Here is a 16,864-nt window from a genome sequence, read left to right on the forward strand (position 1 = left end):
TTTTGCTTAGTTTCAGCTTCAGCAATTAGTTTCTGAATTCAGCATATGATGCTAATTTCACAGTTCAGCTAAATGTAAAAATTAAACTGTTGAACTAGTCCTACTAAAATAACAGGTGTTTAGACATTTTACCTGTCCAATTCTTTTAGACAGTGTTCACAGATTTGAGTTTTCTGCTATTTAGAATTAGTTTTTTTGATTCTTCACTTATTTTTTGTGCTTGTTTTTGCTTCTTTGTGCTTTTTGCTTTCACATCTTTCACTACGTTCAGCTCATTTAACAGTTTAGCTTAGTTTCAGCTTACTTCAGCTATTCAACAACTTCAGCAATCCGTTTCTGAATTCGGCTTATGCTACTCATTTCACAGTTCAACTAAAAATTAAATTGTTAAACTAGTCCTACTCAAACAACAAGTGTTTAGACCTTTTTGCTGTCCAGATTTTTAAATAATGTTCAGATTTCAGTTTTCTGCTGTTTAGGATTGATTTGTCCGGTCTTCACTTTTTGTGCTTTATTTACATTTTGGTGCTTTTTGCTTCTAAATCTTTCAAAACCTTCAGCTCATTTTAACAGTTTTGCTTAGTTTCAGCTTCAGCAAATAGTTTCTGAATTCAGCATTTGATGCTAATTTCACAGTTCAGCTAAATGTAAAAATGAAACTGTTGAACTAGTCCTACTAAAATAACAGGTGTTTAGACATTTTACCTGTCCAATTTTTTTAGACAGTGTTCACAGATTTGAGTTTTCTGCCATTTAGAATTAGTTTTCTTGATTCTTCACTTACTTTTTGTGCTTTTTTTTGCTTCTTTGTGCTTTTTGCTTTCACATCTTTCACTACATTCAGCTCATTTAACAGTTTAGCTTAGTTTCAGCTTACTTCAGCTATTCAACAACTTCAGCAATCAGTTAGCAAATTTAGCATATACTGCTAATTTCACAGTTCAGCTAAATGTAAAGATTAAACTGTTAAACTTGTCCAACTGATATAACAGGTGTTTACACATTTTAGCTGTCCAATTTTTTTAAACAGTGTTCACAGATTTGAGTTTTCTGCTATTTAGGATTAGTTTTCTTGATTCTTCACTTACTTTTTGTGCTTTTTTGCTTCTTTGTGCTTTTTGCTTTCACATCTTTCACTACATTCAGCTCATTTAACAGTTTAGCTTAGTTTCAGCTTACTTCAGCTATTCAACAACTTCAGCAATCAGTTAGCAAATTTAGCATATACTGCTAATTTCACAGTTCAGCTAAATGTAAAGATTAAACTGTTAAACTTGTCCAACTGATATAACAGGTGTTTAGACATTTAAGCTGTCCAGATTTTTATACAATGTTCACAGATTAAAGTTTTTTTTTTTTTTTTTTTTTTTTTTTGCTATTTAGCATTATTTTTCTCTATTCTTCACTTACTTTTTGTGCTTTATTTGCTTGTTGGTGCTTTTTGCTTCTACATCTTTCAAGACATTCAGCTCATTTGGACAGTTTTGCTTTGTTTCAGCTTCAGTTACGCTGTTCAGCAGCTTCAGTTCAGCTGTTCAGCAGCTTCAGCTTACAGTTTCAGCTATCCAGCATTCAAACAGCATTTGTGCAATAAATGCAATTTTTCTAGTTCTTCTTCTTCTTCTTCTTCTTCTTCTTATTCTGCTTCCGTACACTTTTTGAACCGCTTCTTCTCCTTCAAATTTTGAGCTATTTCAACTATTTTATACCAAAACGTTCAGCTCGTTAAGCTCTTTCCGGCTATTACTTTTGGCATTGATATCTTTAAAATTTTTCGAGTTATTAAGCTTTTTCTGCAAAAAAATTCCCATTGAAATGAATGGGATTGGTCAATTTTCAGCAAATTCCTATCACCTTTTTGACCTAAAACTCTACTGGGTTCCTTTTAAGTCAGAGACTTCATGCAAAGTTTAACAAACTCACAAGACTTTCCTGTTTAACATATTAAAGAGGCTTTTTGATATCTTTTACGGTTTTTCTAAAATCGCAGGTAGAAGTTGAGGTACGACTTGAAATTTTCAGAAAAATTCACAAAAGTTATAATGGGGAAAGATAGGAGCAGTGACCCTCCCTTGCTCCATTTCTGGCATTGTAGCAAGAGAACCGTAGGTCCGATTGAAATGAAACACACACTGGCTTACAGCTAACAAAAATACCTTCGTTTTGAGCTATAATCCATGACTGTACTCCAAACATTGTGGTCGTACGGTTAACTTGTTTGAGAAAATTCAAATTTAAAAAAATGTCTCTCCCCACTGTAAACTGAAGATTCCGCACTCTAACTTTTGAACTTCACATCTTCTGTGAACAACTCTTTACTACCCCCAGACCGTTTGGACTACCAAAACAAATTATAACCCAAAAAGTAGGAATTTTTGTCAGCTTTTCAGAATGGGTTTCATTTTCTCTGTAGGTGTTACCGTTCTTTAGCTACAAGCCTCAGAAGGAGGAGAGACCCAGATTCTGTCTCATTGAAACCCATGTTAAAGGAAGAGAGATTTTCTCCTGAGATCGGCTTCACACAGCTAAAAGTTTCTCGTCATAGCTTCTAGACAATTCTTGGTAGGCACATACAAATCGGCACAGATGATCATCAAAGTCTTCTGCCACTCACGCTTTTTGAATTTTTCAAATCGGTGCAGTACTTTTCGAATGGTGATGAGAAGTTTGACAGGTCCAATTTCACTTCTGAAGGACAGATTTTAAGGCTTCTCTCATTAACAGGAGTACAGCTGCAGGCCTCCAACAGCCAAGGGGAAAAGGCGGGAAAACAGTGCTGCTCTCTGATTGGTTGAGAGTGTTCAACCATTTTCTGTCCAATCAGGATCCAGCACCCACACAAATGACACATCAAATCGACCAGTTTGGTCTCAGGAATCTTGTATTCAATTTCAAAATGCGTTATCTGTTACCATGGCAACACAAGAAGCTACATATCACTTTAATCAAGTCTCATAGGAATGAATATTAAAAAGCTGAATGTTGAGCCAATAACAGACTCCTGTTTTTGATCTTTTTGAACCATTTGTACTTCAAACTAGAAACATGTTCAATTTGATTGACCGTCAGAAGGTGGGAAAGTGCCCCGCTCCCTCCCAGCTCCCTGATTGGTTGAGAGAGGTCAATCATCTTCCGGCTAAATGGAATTACACACCCACGCATGTGAGGTATCAAATCGATCGGCTAGGCCTAAGGAATCCATCCATCCAACCAACCAACCAACCAACCAACCAACCAACCAACCAACCATCCATCCATCCATCCAACTATTCATCCATCCAACCAACCATCCATCCAGCCAACCATCCATCCATCCATCCATCCATCCATCCATCCATCCAACCGTCCAACCATCCATCAATCCATCCATCCTTCAATCCCTCCATCCACCCATCCATCCAACCAACCATCCAACCATCCATCCAACCAACCATCCATCCAACCAACCAACCAACCAACCAACCATCCATCCAACCAACCATCCATCCATCCATCCATCCAACCAACCAACCAACCAACCAACCATCCATCCATCCAACTATTCATCCATCCAACCAACCATCCATCCAGCCAACCATCCATCCATCCATCCATCCAACCGACCAACCATCCATCCATCCTTCAATCCCTCCATCCATCCATCCATCCATCCACCCATCCATCCAACCAACCATCCAACCATCCATCAAACCAACCAACCAACCAACCATCCATCCAACCAACCAACCAACCATCCATCCATCCATCCAGCCAGCCAACCATCCATCCATCCATCCATCCAACCAACCAACCAACCATCCATCCATCCGTCCTTCTATCCCTGCATCCATCCATCCATCCATCCATCCAACCAACCATCCATCCATCCATCCATCCATCCAACCGACCAACCATCCATCCATCCATCCTTCAATCCCTCCATCCACCCATCCATCCAACCAACCATCCAACCATCCATCCAACTACCCATCCAACCATCCATCCAAACAACCAACCACCCATCCATCCAACCAACCAACCAACCAACCATCCAACCAACCAACCAACCATCCATCCATCCATCCATCCATCCATCCAACCAACCATCCATCCAACCATCCACCCATCCATCCATCCAACCAACCATCCATCCAACCCTCCAACCAACCATCCATCCAACCATCCAACCATCCATCCAACCAACCAACCAACCGCATACACTTAAAACTAAAGTAGCAGCATAGCTGACATTTTAATGCTAGTCAGCTCATTTGAACAGTTTTGCTTTGTTTCAGCTTCAGCAATTAAATTCTGAATTCAGCATAAGATCCTAATTTCACAGTTCAGCTAAATGTAAAAATTAAACTGTGAAACTAGTCCTACTGAAATAACAGGTGTTTAGACATTTTAGCTGTCCAATTTTTTTAAACAGTGTTCACAGATTTGAGTTTTCTGCTATTTAGGATTAGTTTTCTTGATTCTTCACTTACTTTTTGTTCTTTTTTTGCTTCTTTGTGCTTTTTGCTTTCACATCTTTCACTACATTCAGCTCATTTTGACAGTTTAGCTTAGTTTCAGCTTACTTCAGCTATTCAACAACTTCAGCAATTCGTTTCTGAATTCGGCTTATGCTACTCATTTCACAGTTCAACTAAATATAAAAATTAAACTGTTAAACTAGTCCTACTCAAACAACAAGTGTTTAGACCTTTTTGCTGTCCAGATTTTTAAAAATGTTCAGATTTCAGTTTTCTGAGGTTTAGGATTGTTTTGTCCGTTCTTCACTTTTTGTGCTTTATTTACATTTTGGTGCTTTTTGCTTCTAAATCTTTCAAAACATTCAGCTCATTTTAACAGTTTAGCTTAGTTTCAGCTTCAGCAATTAGTTTCTGAATTCAGCATATGATATTAATTTCACAGTTCAGCTAAATGTAAAAATTAAACTGTTAAACTAGTCCTACTGAAATAACAGGTGTTTACACATTTTAGCTGTCCAATTTTTTTAAACAGTGTTCACAGATTTGACTTTTCTGCTATTTAGAATTAGTTTTTTTGATTCTTCACTTACTTTTTGTGCTTTTTTTTTTTTGCTTCTTTGTGCTTTTTGCTTTCACATCTTTCACTACGTTCAGCTCATTTAACAGTTTAGCTTAGTTTCAGCTTACTTCAGCTATTCAACAACTTCAGCAATCCGTTTCTGAATTCGGCTTATGCTACTCATTTCACAGTTCAACTAAAAATTAAACTGTTAAACTAGTCCTACTCAAACAACAAGTGTTTACACCTTTTTGCTGTCCAGATTTTTAAATAATGTTCAGATTTCAGTTTTCTGCTGTTTAGGATTGATTTGTCCGGTCTTCACTTTTTGTGCTTTATTTACATTTTGGTGCTTTTTGCTTCTAAATCTTTCAAAACATTCAGCTCATTTTAACAGTTTTGCTTAGTTTCAGCTTCAGCAATTAGTTTCTGAATTCAGCATTTGATGCTAATTTCACAGTTCAGCTAAATGTAAAAAATTAAACTGTTGAACTAGTCCTACTAAAATAACAGGTGTTTAGACATTTTACCTGTCCAATTTTTTTAGACAGTGTTCACAGATTTGAGTTTTCTGCTATTTAGAATTAGTTTTCTTGATTCTTCACTTACTTTTTGTGCTTTTTTGCTTCTTTGTGCTTTTTGCTTTCACATCTTTCACTACATTCAGCTCATTTAACAGTTTAGCTTAGTTTCAGCTTACTTCAGCTATTCAACAACTTCAGCAATCAGTTACCAAATTTAGCATATACTGCTAATTTCACAGTTCAGCTAAATGTAAAAATTAAACTGTTAAACTAGTCCTACTGAAATAACAGGTGTTTACACATTTTAGCTGTCCAATTTTTTTAAACAGTGTTCACAGATTTGACTTTTCTGCTATTTAGAATTAGTTTTTTTTGATTCTTCACTTACTTTTTGTGCTTTTTTTTTTTTTGCTTCTTTGTGCTTTTTGCTTTCACATCTTTCACTACGTTCAGCTCATTTAACAGTTTAGCTTAGTTTCAGCTTACTTCAGCTATTCAACAACTTCAGCAATCCGTTTCTGAATTCGGCTTATGCTACTCATTTCACAGTTCAACAAAAAATTAAACTGTTAAACTAGTCCTACTCAAACAACAAGTGTTTACACCTTTTTGCTTCCAGATTTTTAAATAATGTTCAGTTTTCAGTTTTCTGCTGTTTAGGATTGATTTGTCCGGTCTTCACTTTTTGTGCTTTATTTACATTTTGGTGCTTTTTGCTTCTAAATCTTTCAAAACATTCAGCTCATTTTAACAGTTTTGCTTAGTTTCAGCTTCAGCAATTAGTTTCTGAATTCAGCATATGATGCTAATTTCACAGTTCAGCTAAATGTAAAAATTAAACTGTTGAACTAGTCCTACTAAAATAACAGGTGTTTAGACATTTTACCTGTCCAATTCTTTTAGACAGTGTTCACAGATTTGAGTTTTCTGCTATTTAGAATTAGTTTTTTTTGATTCTTCACTTACTTTTTGTGCTTTTTTTTGCTTCTTTGTGCTTTTTGCTTTCACATCTTTCACTACGTTCAGCTCATTTAACAGTTTAGCTTAGTTTCAGCTTACTTCAGCTATTCAACAACTTCAGCAATCCGTTTCTGAATTCGGCTTATGCTACACATTTCACAGTTCAACTAAAAATTAAACTAGTCCTACTCAAACAACAAGTGTTTAGACCTTTTTGCTGTCCAAATTTTTAAATAATGTTCAGATTTCAGTTTTCTGCTGTTTAGGATTGATTTGTCCGGTCTTCACTTTTTGTGCTTTATTTACATTTTGGTGCTTTTTGCTTCTAAATCTTTCAAAACATTCAGCTCATTTTAACAGTTTTGCTTAGTTTCAGCTTCAGCAAATAGTTTCTGAATTCAGCATTTGATGCTAATTTCACAGTTCAGCTAAATGTAAAAATTAAACTGTTGAACTAGTCCTACTACAATAACAGGTGTTTAGACATTTTACCTGTCCAATTCTTTTAGACAGTGTTCACAGATTTGAGTTTTCTGCTATTTAGAATTAGTTTTTTTGATTCTTCACTTACTTTTTGTGCTTTTTTTTTTGCTTCTTTGTGCTTTTTGCTTTCACATCTTTCACTACGTTCAGCTCATTTAACAGTTTAGCTTAGTTTTAGCTTACTTCAACTATTCAACAACTTCAGCAATCCGTTTCTGAATTCGGCTTATGCTACTCATTTCACAGTTCAACTAAAAATTAAACTGTTAAACTAGTCCTACTCAAACAACAAGTGTTTAGACCTGTTTGCTGTCCAGATTTTTAAATAATGTTCAGATTTCAGTTTTCTGCTGTTAAGGATTGATTTGTCCGGTCTTCACTTTTTGTGCTTTATTTACATTTTGGTGCTTTTTGCTTCTAAATCTTTCAAAACATTCAGCTCATTTTAACAGTTTTGCTTAGTTTCAGCTTCAGCAAATAGTTTCTGAATTCAGCATTTGATGCTAATTTCACAGTTCAGCTAAATGTAAAAATTAAACTGTTGAACTAGTCCTACTACAATAACAGGTGTTTAGACATTTTACCTGTCCAATTCTTTTAGACAGTGTTCACAGATTTGAGTTTTCTGCTATTTAGAATTAGTTTTTTTGATTCTTCACTTACTTTTTGTGCTTTTTTTTGCTTCTTTGTGCTTTTTGCTTTCACATCTTTCACTACGTTCAGCTCATTTAACAGTTTAGCTTAGTTTCAGCTTACTTCAGCTATTCAACAACTTCAGCAATCCGTTTCTGAATTCGGCTTATGCTACTCATTTCACAGTTCAACAAAAAATTAAACTGTTAAACTAGTCCTACTCAAACAACAAGTGTTTACACCTTTTTGCTTCCAGATTTTTAAATAATGTTCAGATTTCAGTTTTCTGCTGTTTAGGATTGATTTGTCCGGTCTTCACTTTTTGTGCTTTATTTACATTTTGGTGCTTTTTGCTTCTAAATCTTTCAAAACATTCAGCTCATTTTAACAGTTTTGCTTAGTTTCAGCTTCAGCAATTAGTTTCTGAATTCAGCATATGATGCTAATTTCACAGTTCAGCTAAATGTAAAAATTAAACTGTTGAACTAGTCCTACTACAATAACAGGTGTTTAGACATTTTACCTGTCCAATTCTTATAGACAGTGTTCACAGATTTGAGTTTTCTGCTATTTAGAATTAGTTTTTTTGATTCTTCACTTACTTTTTGTGCTTTTTTTTGCTTCTTTGTGCTTTTTGCTTTCACATCTTTCACTACGTTCAGCTCATTTAACAGTTTAGCTTAGTTTCAGCTTACTTCAGCTATTCAACAACTTCAGCAATCCGTTTCTGAATTCGGCTTATGCTACTCATTTCACAGTTCAACTAAAAATTAAACTGTTAAAGTAGTCCTACTCAAACAACAAGTGTTTAGACCTTTTTGCTGTCCAGGTTTTTAAATAATGTTCAGATTTCAGTTTTCTGCTGTTTAGGATTGATTTGTCCGGTCTTCACTTTTTGTGCTTTATTTACATTTTGGTGCTTTTTGCTTCTAAATCTTTCAAAACATTCAGCTCATTTTAACAGTTTTGCTTAGTTTCAGCTTCAGCAATTAGTTTCTGAATTCAGCATTTGATGCTAATTTCACAGTTCAGCTAAATGTAAAAATTAAACTGTTGAACTAGTCCTACTAAAATAACAGGTGTTTAGACATTTTACCTGTCCAATTCTTTTAGACAGTGTTCACAGATTTGAGTTTTCTGCTATTTAGAATTAGTTTTTTTGATTCTTCACTTACTTTTTGTGCTTTTTTTTTGCTTCTTTGTGCTTTTTGCTTTCACATCTTTCACTACATTCAGCTCATTTAACAGTTTAGCTTAGTTTCAGCTTACTTCAGCTATTCAACAACTTCAGCAATCAGTTACCAAATTTAGCATATACTGCTAATTTCACAGTTCAGCTAAATGTAAAAATTAAACTGTTAAACTAGTCCTACTGAAATAACAGGTGTTTACACATTTTAGCTGTCCAATTTGTTTAAACAGTGTTCACAGATTTGAGTTTTCTGCTATTTAGGATTAGTTTTCTTGATTCTTCACTTACTTTTTGTGCTTTTTTGCTTCTTTGTGCTTTTTGCTTTCACATCTTTCACTACATTCAGCTCATTTAACAGTTTAGCTTAGTTTCAGCTTACTTCAGCTATTCAACAACTTCAGCAATCAGTTAGCAAATTTAGCATAAGATCCTAATTTCACAGTTCAGCTAAATGTAAAAATTAAACTGTGAAACTAGTCCTACTGAAATAACAGGTGTTTAGACATTTAAGCTGTCCAATTTTTTTAAACAGTGTTCACAGATTTGAGTTTTCTGCTATTTAGGATTAGTTTTCTTGATTCTTCACTTACTTTTTGTGCTTTTTTTGCTTCTTTGTGCTTTTTGCTTTCACATCTTTCACTACATTCAGCTCATTTTGACAGTTTAGCTTAGTTTCAGCTTACTTCAGCTATTCAACAACTTCAGCAATTCGTTTCTGAATTCGGCTTATGCTACTCATTTCACAGTTCAACTAAATATAAAAATTAAACTGTTAAACTAGTCCTACTCAAACAACAAGTGTTTAGACCTTTTTGCTGTCCAGATTTTTAAAAATGTTCAGATTTCAGTTTTCTGAGGTTTAGGATTGTTTTGTCCGTTCTTCACTTTTTGTGCTTTATTTACATTTTGGTGCTTTTTGCTTCTAAATCTTTCAAAACATTCAGCTCATTTTAACAGTTTAGCTTAGTTTCAGCTTCAGCAATTAGTTTCTGAGTTCAGCATATGATATTAATTTCACAGTTCAGCTAAATGTAAAAATTAAACTGTTAAACTAGTCCTACTGAAATAACAGGTGTTTACACATTTTAGCTGTCCAATTTTTTTAAACAGTGTTCACAGATTTGACTTTTCTGCTATTTAGGATTAGTTTTTTTGATTCTTCAATTACTTTTTGTGCTTTTTTTGCTTCTTGGTGCTTTTTGCTTTCACATCTTTCACTACGTTCAGCTCATTTAACAGTTTAGCTTAGTTTCAGCTTACTTCAGCTATTCAACAACTTCAGCAATCCGTTTCTGAATTCGGCTTATGCTACTCATTTCACAGTTCAACTAAAATTTAAACTGTTAAACTAGTCCTACTCAAACAACAAGTGTTTAGACCTTTTTGCTGTCCAGATTTTTAAATAATGTTCAGATTTCAGTTTTCTGCTGTTTAGGATTGATTTGTCCGGTCTTCACTTTTTGTGCTTTATTTACATTTTGGTGCTTTTTGCTTCTAAATCTTTCAAAACATTCAGCTCATTTTAACAGTTTTGCTTAGTTTCAGCTTCAGCAATTAGTTTCTGAATTCAGCATTTGATGCTAATTTCACAGTTCAGCTAAATGTAAAAATTAAACTGTTGAACTAGTCCTACTACAATAACAGGTGTTTAGACATTTTACCTGTCCAAATTTTTTAGACAGTGTTCACAGATTTGAGTTTTCTGCTATTTAGAATTAGTTTTCTTGATTCTTCACTTACTTTTTGTGCTTTTTTGCTTCTTTGTGCTTTTTGCTTTCACATCTTTCACTACATTCAGCTCATTTAACAGTTTAGCTTAGTTTCAGCTTACTTCAGCTATTCAACAACTTCAGCAATCAGTTACCAAATTTAGCATATACTGCTAATTTCACAGTTCAGCTAAATGTAAAAATTAAACTGTTAAACTAGTCCTACTGAAATAACAGGTGTTTACACATTTTAGCTGTCCAATTTGTTTAAACAGTGTTCACAGATTTGAGTTTTCTGCTATTTAGGATTAGTTTTCTTGATTCTTCACTTACTTTTTGTGCTTTTTTGCTTCTTTGTGCTTTTTGCTTTCACATCTTTCACTACATTCAGCTCATTTAACAGTTTAGCTTAGTTTCAGCTTACTTCAGCTATTCAACAACTTCAGCAATCAGTTACCAAATTTAGCATAAGATCCTAATTTCACAGTTCAGCTAAATGTAAAAATTAAACTGTTAAACTAGTCCTACTGAAATAACAGGTGTTTACACATTTTAGCTGTCCAATTTGTTTAAACAGTGTTCACAGATTTGAGTTTTCTGCTATTTAGAATTAGTTTTCCTGATTCTTCACTTACTTTGTGTGCTTTTTTGCTTCTTTGTGCTTTTTGCTTTCACATCTTTCACTACATTCAGCTCATTTAACAGTTTAGCTTAGTTTCAGCTTACTTCAGCTATTCAACAACTTCAGCAATCAGTTACCAAATTTAGCATATACTGCTAATTTCACAGTTCAGCTAAATGTAAAAATTAAACTGTTAAACTAGTCCTACTGAAATAACAGGTGTTTACACATTTTAGCTGTCCAATTTTTTTAAACAGTGTTCACAGATTTGAGTTTTCTGCTATTTAGGATTAGTTTTCTTGATTCTTCACTTACTTTTTGTGCTTTTTTGCTTCTTTGTGCTTTTTGCTTTCACATCTTTCACTACATTCAGCTCATTTAACAGTTTAGCTTAGTTTCAGCTTACTTCAGCTATTCAACAACTTCAGCAATCAGTTAGCAAATTTAGCATATACTGCTAATTTCACAGTTCAGCTAAATGTAAAGATTAAACTGTTAAACTTGTCCAACTGATATAACAGGTGTTTAGACATTTAAGCTGTCCAGATTTTTATACAATGTTCACAGATTAAAGTTTTTTTTCTTGCTATTTAGCATTATTTTTCTCTATTCTTCACTTACTTTTTGTGCTTTATTTGCTTGTTGGTGCTTTTTGCTTCTACATCTTTCAAGACATTCAGCTCATTTTGACAGTTTTGCTTTGTTTCAGCTTCAGTTAAGCTGTTCAGCAGCTTCAGCTCAGCTGTTCAGCAGCTTCAGCTTACAGTTTCAGCTATCCAGCATTCAAACAGCATTTGTGCAATAAATGCAATTTTTCTAGTTCTTCTTCTTCTTCTTCTTCTTCTTCTTATTCTGCTTCCGTACACTTTTTGAACCGCTTCTTCTCCTTCAAATTTTGAGCTATTTCAACTATTTTATACCAAAACGTTCAGCTCGTTAAGCTCTTTCCGGCTATTACTTTTGGCATTGATATCTTTAAAATTTTTCGAGTTATTAAGCTTTTTCTGCAAAAAAATTCCCATTGAAATGAATGGGATTGGTCAATTTTCAGCAAATTCCTATCACCTTTTTGACCTAAAACTCTACTGGGTTCCTTTTAAGTCAGAGACTTCATTCAAAGTTTAACAAACTCACAAGACTTTCCTGTTTAACATATTAAAGAGGCTTTTTGATATCTTTTACGGTTTTTCTAAAATCGCAGGTAGAAGTTGAGGTACGACTTGAAATTTTCAGAAAAATTCACAAAAGTTATAATGGGGAAAGATAGGAGCAGTGACCCTCCCTTGCTCCATTTCTGGCATTGTAGCAAGAGAACCGTAGGTCCGATTGAAATGAAACACACACTGGCTTACAGCTAACAAAAATACCTTCGTTTTGAGCTATAATCCATGACTGTACTCCAAACATTGTGGTCGTATGGTTAACTTGTTTGAGAAAATTCAAATTTAAAAAAATGTCTCTCCCCACTGTAAACTGAAGATTCCGCACTCTAACTTTTGAACTTCACATCTTCTGTGAACAACTCTTTACTACCCCCAGACCGTTTGGATTACCAAAACAAATTATAACTCAAAAAGTAGGAATTTTTGTCAGCTTTTCAGAATGGGTTTCATTTTCTCTGTAGGTGTTACCGTTCTTTAGCTACAAGCCTCAGAAGGAGGAGAGACCCAGATTCTGTCTCATTGAAACCCATGTTAAAGGAAGAGAGATTTTCTCCTGAGATCGGCTTCACACAGCTAAAAGTTTCTCGTCATAGCTTCTAGATAATTCATGGTAGGCACATACAAATCGGCACAGATGATCATCAAAGTCTTCTGCCACTCACGCTTTTTGAATTTTTCAAATCGGTGCAGTACTTTTCGAATGGTGATGAGAAGTTTGACAGGTCCAATTTCACTTCTGAAGGACAGATTTTAAGGCTTCTCTCATTAACAGGAGTACAGCTGCAGGCCTCCAACAGCCAAGGGGAAAAGGCGGGAAAACAGTGCTGCTCTCTGATTGGTTGAGAGTGTTCAACCATTTTCTGTCCAATCAGGATCCAGCACCCACACAAATGACACATCAAATCGACCAGTTTGGTCTCAGGAATCTTGTATTCAATTTTAAATGCGTTATCTGTTACCATGGCAACACAAGAAGCTACATATCACTTTAATCAAGTCTCATAGGAATGAATATTAAAAAGCTGAATGTTGAGCCAATAACAGACTCCTGTTTTTGATCTTTTTGAACCATTTGTACTTCAAACTAGAAACATGTTCAATTTGATTGACCGTCAGAAGGTGGGAAAGTGCCCTGCTCCCTCCCAGCTCCCTGATTGGTTGAGAGAGGTCAATCATCTTCCGGCTAAATGGAATTACACACCCACGCATGTGAGGCATCAAATCGATCGGCTAGGCCTAAGGAATCCATCCATCCATCCAACCAACCATTCAACCAACCATCCATCCATCCATCCATCCAGCCAACCAACCATCCATCCATCCATCCATCCGTCCTATCCCTGCATCCATCCATCCATCCATCCATCCAACCAACCAACCAACCATCCATCCATCCATCCAACCATCCATCCATCCATCCAACCATCCATCCAACCGACCAACAGACCAACCATCCATTCATCCATCCATCCATCCATCCTTCAATCCCTCCATCCATCCAAGCAACCAACCAACTAACCAACAGACCAACCATCCATCCATCCATCCATCCATCCAACCAACCAACCAACCAACCAACCAACCAACCATCCATCCATCCATCCATCCATCCATCCATCCATCCATTCATCCATCCATCCATCCATCCATCCATCAATCCATCCAACAGATCAACAGACCAACCATCCATCCATCCATCCATCCATCCATCCATTCATCCAACCAACCAACCAACCAACCCCATACACTTAAAACTAAAGTAGCAGCATAGCTGACAATTTAACGCTAGTCAGCTCATTTGAACAGTTTTGCTTTGTTTCAGCTTCAGCAATTAGTTTCTGAATTCAGCATATGATGCTTATTTCACAGTTCAGCTAAATGTAAAAATTAAACTTTTAAACTAGTCCTACTGAAATAACAGGTGTTTAGACATTTTAGCTGTCCAATTTTTTAAACAGTTTTCACAGATTTGTTTTCTGCTATTTAGGATTAGTTTTCTTGATTCTTCACTTACTTTTTGTGCTTTTTTTTTTTGCTTCTTTGTGCTTTTTGCTTTCACATCTTTCACTACATTCAGCTCATTTAACAGTTTAGCTTAGTTTCAGCTTACTTCAGCTATTCAACAACTTCAGCAATCAGTTAGCAAATTTAGCATATACTGCTAATTTCACAGTTCAACTAAATATAAAAAATAAACTGTTAAACTAGTCCTACTCAAACAACAAGTGTTTAGACCTTTTTGCTGTCCAGATTTTTAAATAATGTTCAGATTTCAGTTTTCTGCTGTTTAGGATTGATTTGTCCGGTCTTCACTTTTTGTGCTTTATTTACATTTTGGTGCTTTTTGCTTCTAAATCTTTCAAAACATTCAGCTCATTTTAACAGTTTTGCTTAGTTTCAGCTTCAGCAATTAGTTTCTGAATTCAGCATTTGATGCTAATTTCACAGTCCAGCTAAATGTAAAAATTAAACTGTTTAACTAGTCCTACTAAAATAACAGGTGTTTAGACATTTTACCTGTCCAATTTTTTTAGACAGTGTTCACAGATTTGAGTTTTCTGCTATTTAGAATTAGTTTTCTTGATTCTTCACTTACTTTTTGTGCTTTTTTTTTGCTTCTTTGTGCTTTTTGCTTTCACATCTTTCACTACGTTCAGCTCATTTAACAGTTTAGCTTAGTTTCAGCTTACTTCAGCTATTCAACAACTTCAGCAATCCGTTTCTGAATTCGGCTTATGCTACTCATTTCACAGTTCAACAAAAAATTAAACTGTTAAACTAGTCCTACTCAAACAACAAGTGTTTACACCTTTTTGCTTCCAGATTTTTAAATAATGTTCAGTTTTCAGTTTTCTGCTGTTTAGGATTGATTTGTCCGGTCTTCACTTTTTGTGCTTTATTTACATTTTGGTGCTTTTTGCTTCTAAATCTTTCAAAACATTCAGCTCATTTTAACAGTTTTGCTTAGTTTCAGCTTCAGCAATTAGTTTCTGAATTCAGCATATGATGCTAATTTCACAGTTCAGCTAAATGTAAAAATTAAACTGTTGAACTAGTCCTACTAAAATAACAGGTGTTTAGACATTTTACCTGTCCAGTTTTTTTAGACAGTGTTCACAGATTTGAGTTTTCTGCTATTTAGAATTAGTTTTTTTGATTCTTCACTTACTTTTTGTGCTTTTTTTTTTTTTTTGCTTCTTTGTGCTTTTTGCTTTCACATCTTTCACTACGTTCAGCTCATTTAACAGTTTAGCTTAGTTTCAGCTTACTTCAGCTATTAAACAACTTCAGAAATCCGTTTCTGAATTCGGCTTATGCTACTCATTTCACAGTTCAACTAAAAATTAAACTGTTAAACTAGTCCTACTCAAACAACAAGTGTTTAGACCTTTTTGCTGTCCAAATTTTTAAATAATGTTCAGATTTCAGTTTTCTGCTGTTTAGGATTGATTTGTCCGGTCTTCACTTTTTGTGCTTTATTTACATTTTGGTGCTTTTTGCTTCTAAATCTTTCAAAACATTCAGCTCATTTTAACAGTTTTGCTTAGTTTCAGCTTCAGCAAATAGTTTCTGAATTCAGCATTTGATGCTAATTTCACAGTTCAGCTAAATGTAAAAATTAAACTGTTGAACTAGTCCTACTAAAATAACAGGTGTTTAGACATTTTACCTGTCCAATTCTTTTAGAGAGTGTTCACAGAATTGAGTTTTCTGCTATTTAGAATTATTTTTTTTTTGATTCTTCACTTACTTTTTGTGCTTTTTTTTTTGCTTCTTTGTGCTTTTTGCTTTCACATCTTTCACTACGTTCAGCTCATTTAACAGTTTAGCTTAGTTTCAGCTTACTTCAGCTATTCAACAACTTCAGCAATCCGTTTCTGAATTCGGCTTATGCTACTCATTTCACAGTTCAACTAAAAATTAAACTGTTAAACTAGTCCTACTCAAACAACAAGTGTTTAGACCATTTTGCTGTCCAGATTTTTAAATAATGTTCAGATTTCAGTTTTCTGCTGTTTAGGATTGATTTGTCCGGTCTTCACTTTTTGTGCTTTATTTACATTTTGGTGCTTTTTGCTTCTAAATCTTTCAAAACATTCAGCTCATTTTAACAGTTTTGCTTAGTTTCAGCTTCAGCAAATAGTTTCTGAATTCAGCATTTGATGCTAATTTCACAGTTCAGCTAAATGTAAAAATTAAACTGTTGAACTAGTCCTACTACAATAACAGGTGTTTAGACATTTTACCTGTCCAATTCTTTTAGACAGTGTTCACAGATTTGAGTTTTCTGCTATTTAGAATTAGTTTTTTTGATTCTTCACTTACTTTTTGTGCTTTTTTTTGCTTCTTTGTGCTTTTTGCTTTCACATCTTTCACTACGTTCAGCTCATTTAACAGTTTAGCTTAGTTTCAGCTTACTTCAGCTATTCAACAACTTCAGCAATCCGTTTCTGAATTCGGCTTATGCTACTCATTTCACAGTTCAACTAAAAATTAAACTGTTAAACTAGTCCTACTCAAACAACAAGTGTTTACAACTTTTTGCTTCCAGATTTTTAAAT

Source organism: Nothobranchius furzeri, chromosome 3 (assembly GCF_043380555.1).
Source record: "Nothobranchius furzeri strain GRZ-AD chromosome 3, NfurGRZ-RIMD1, whole genome shotgun sequence".
NCBI classification, from domain to species: Eukaryota; Metazoa; Chordata; class Actinopteri; order Cyprinodontiformes; family Nothobranchiidae; genus Nothobranchius; species Nothobranchius furzeri.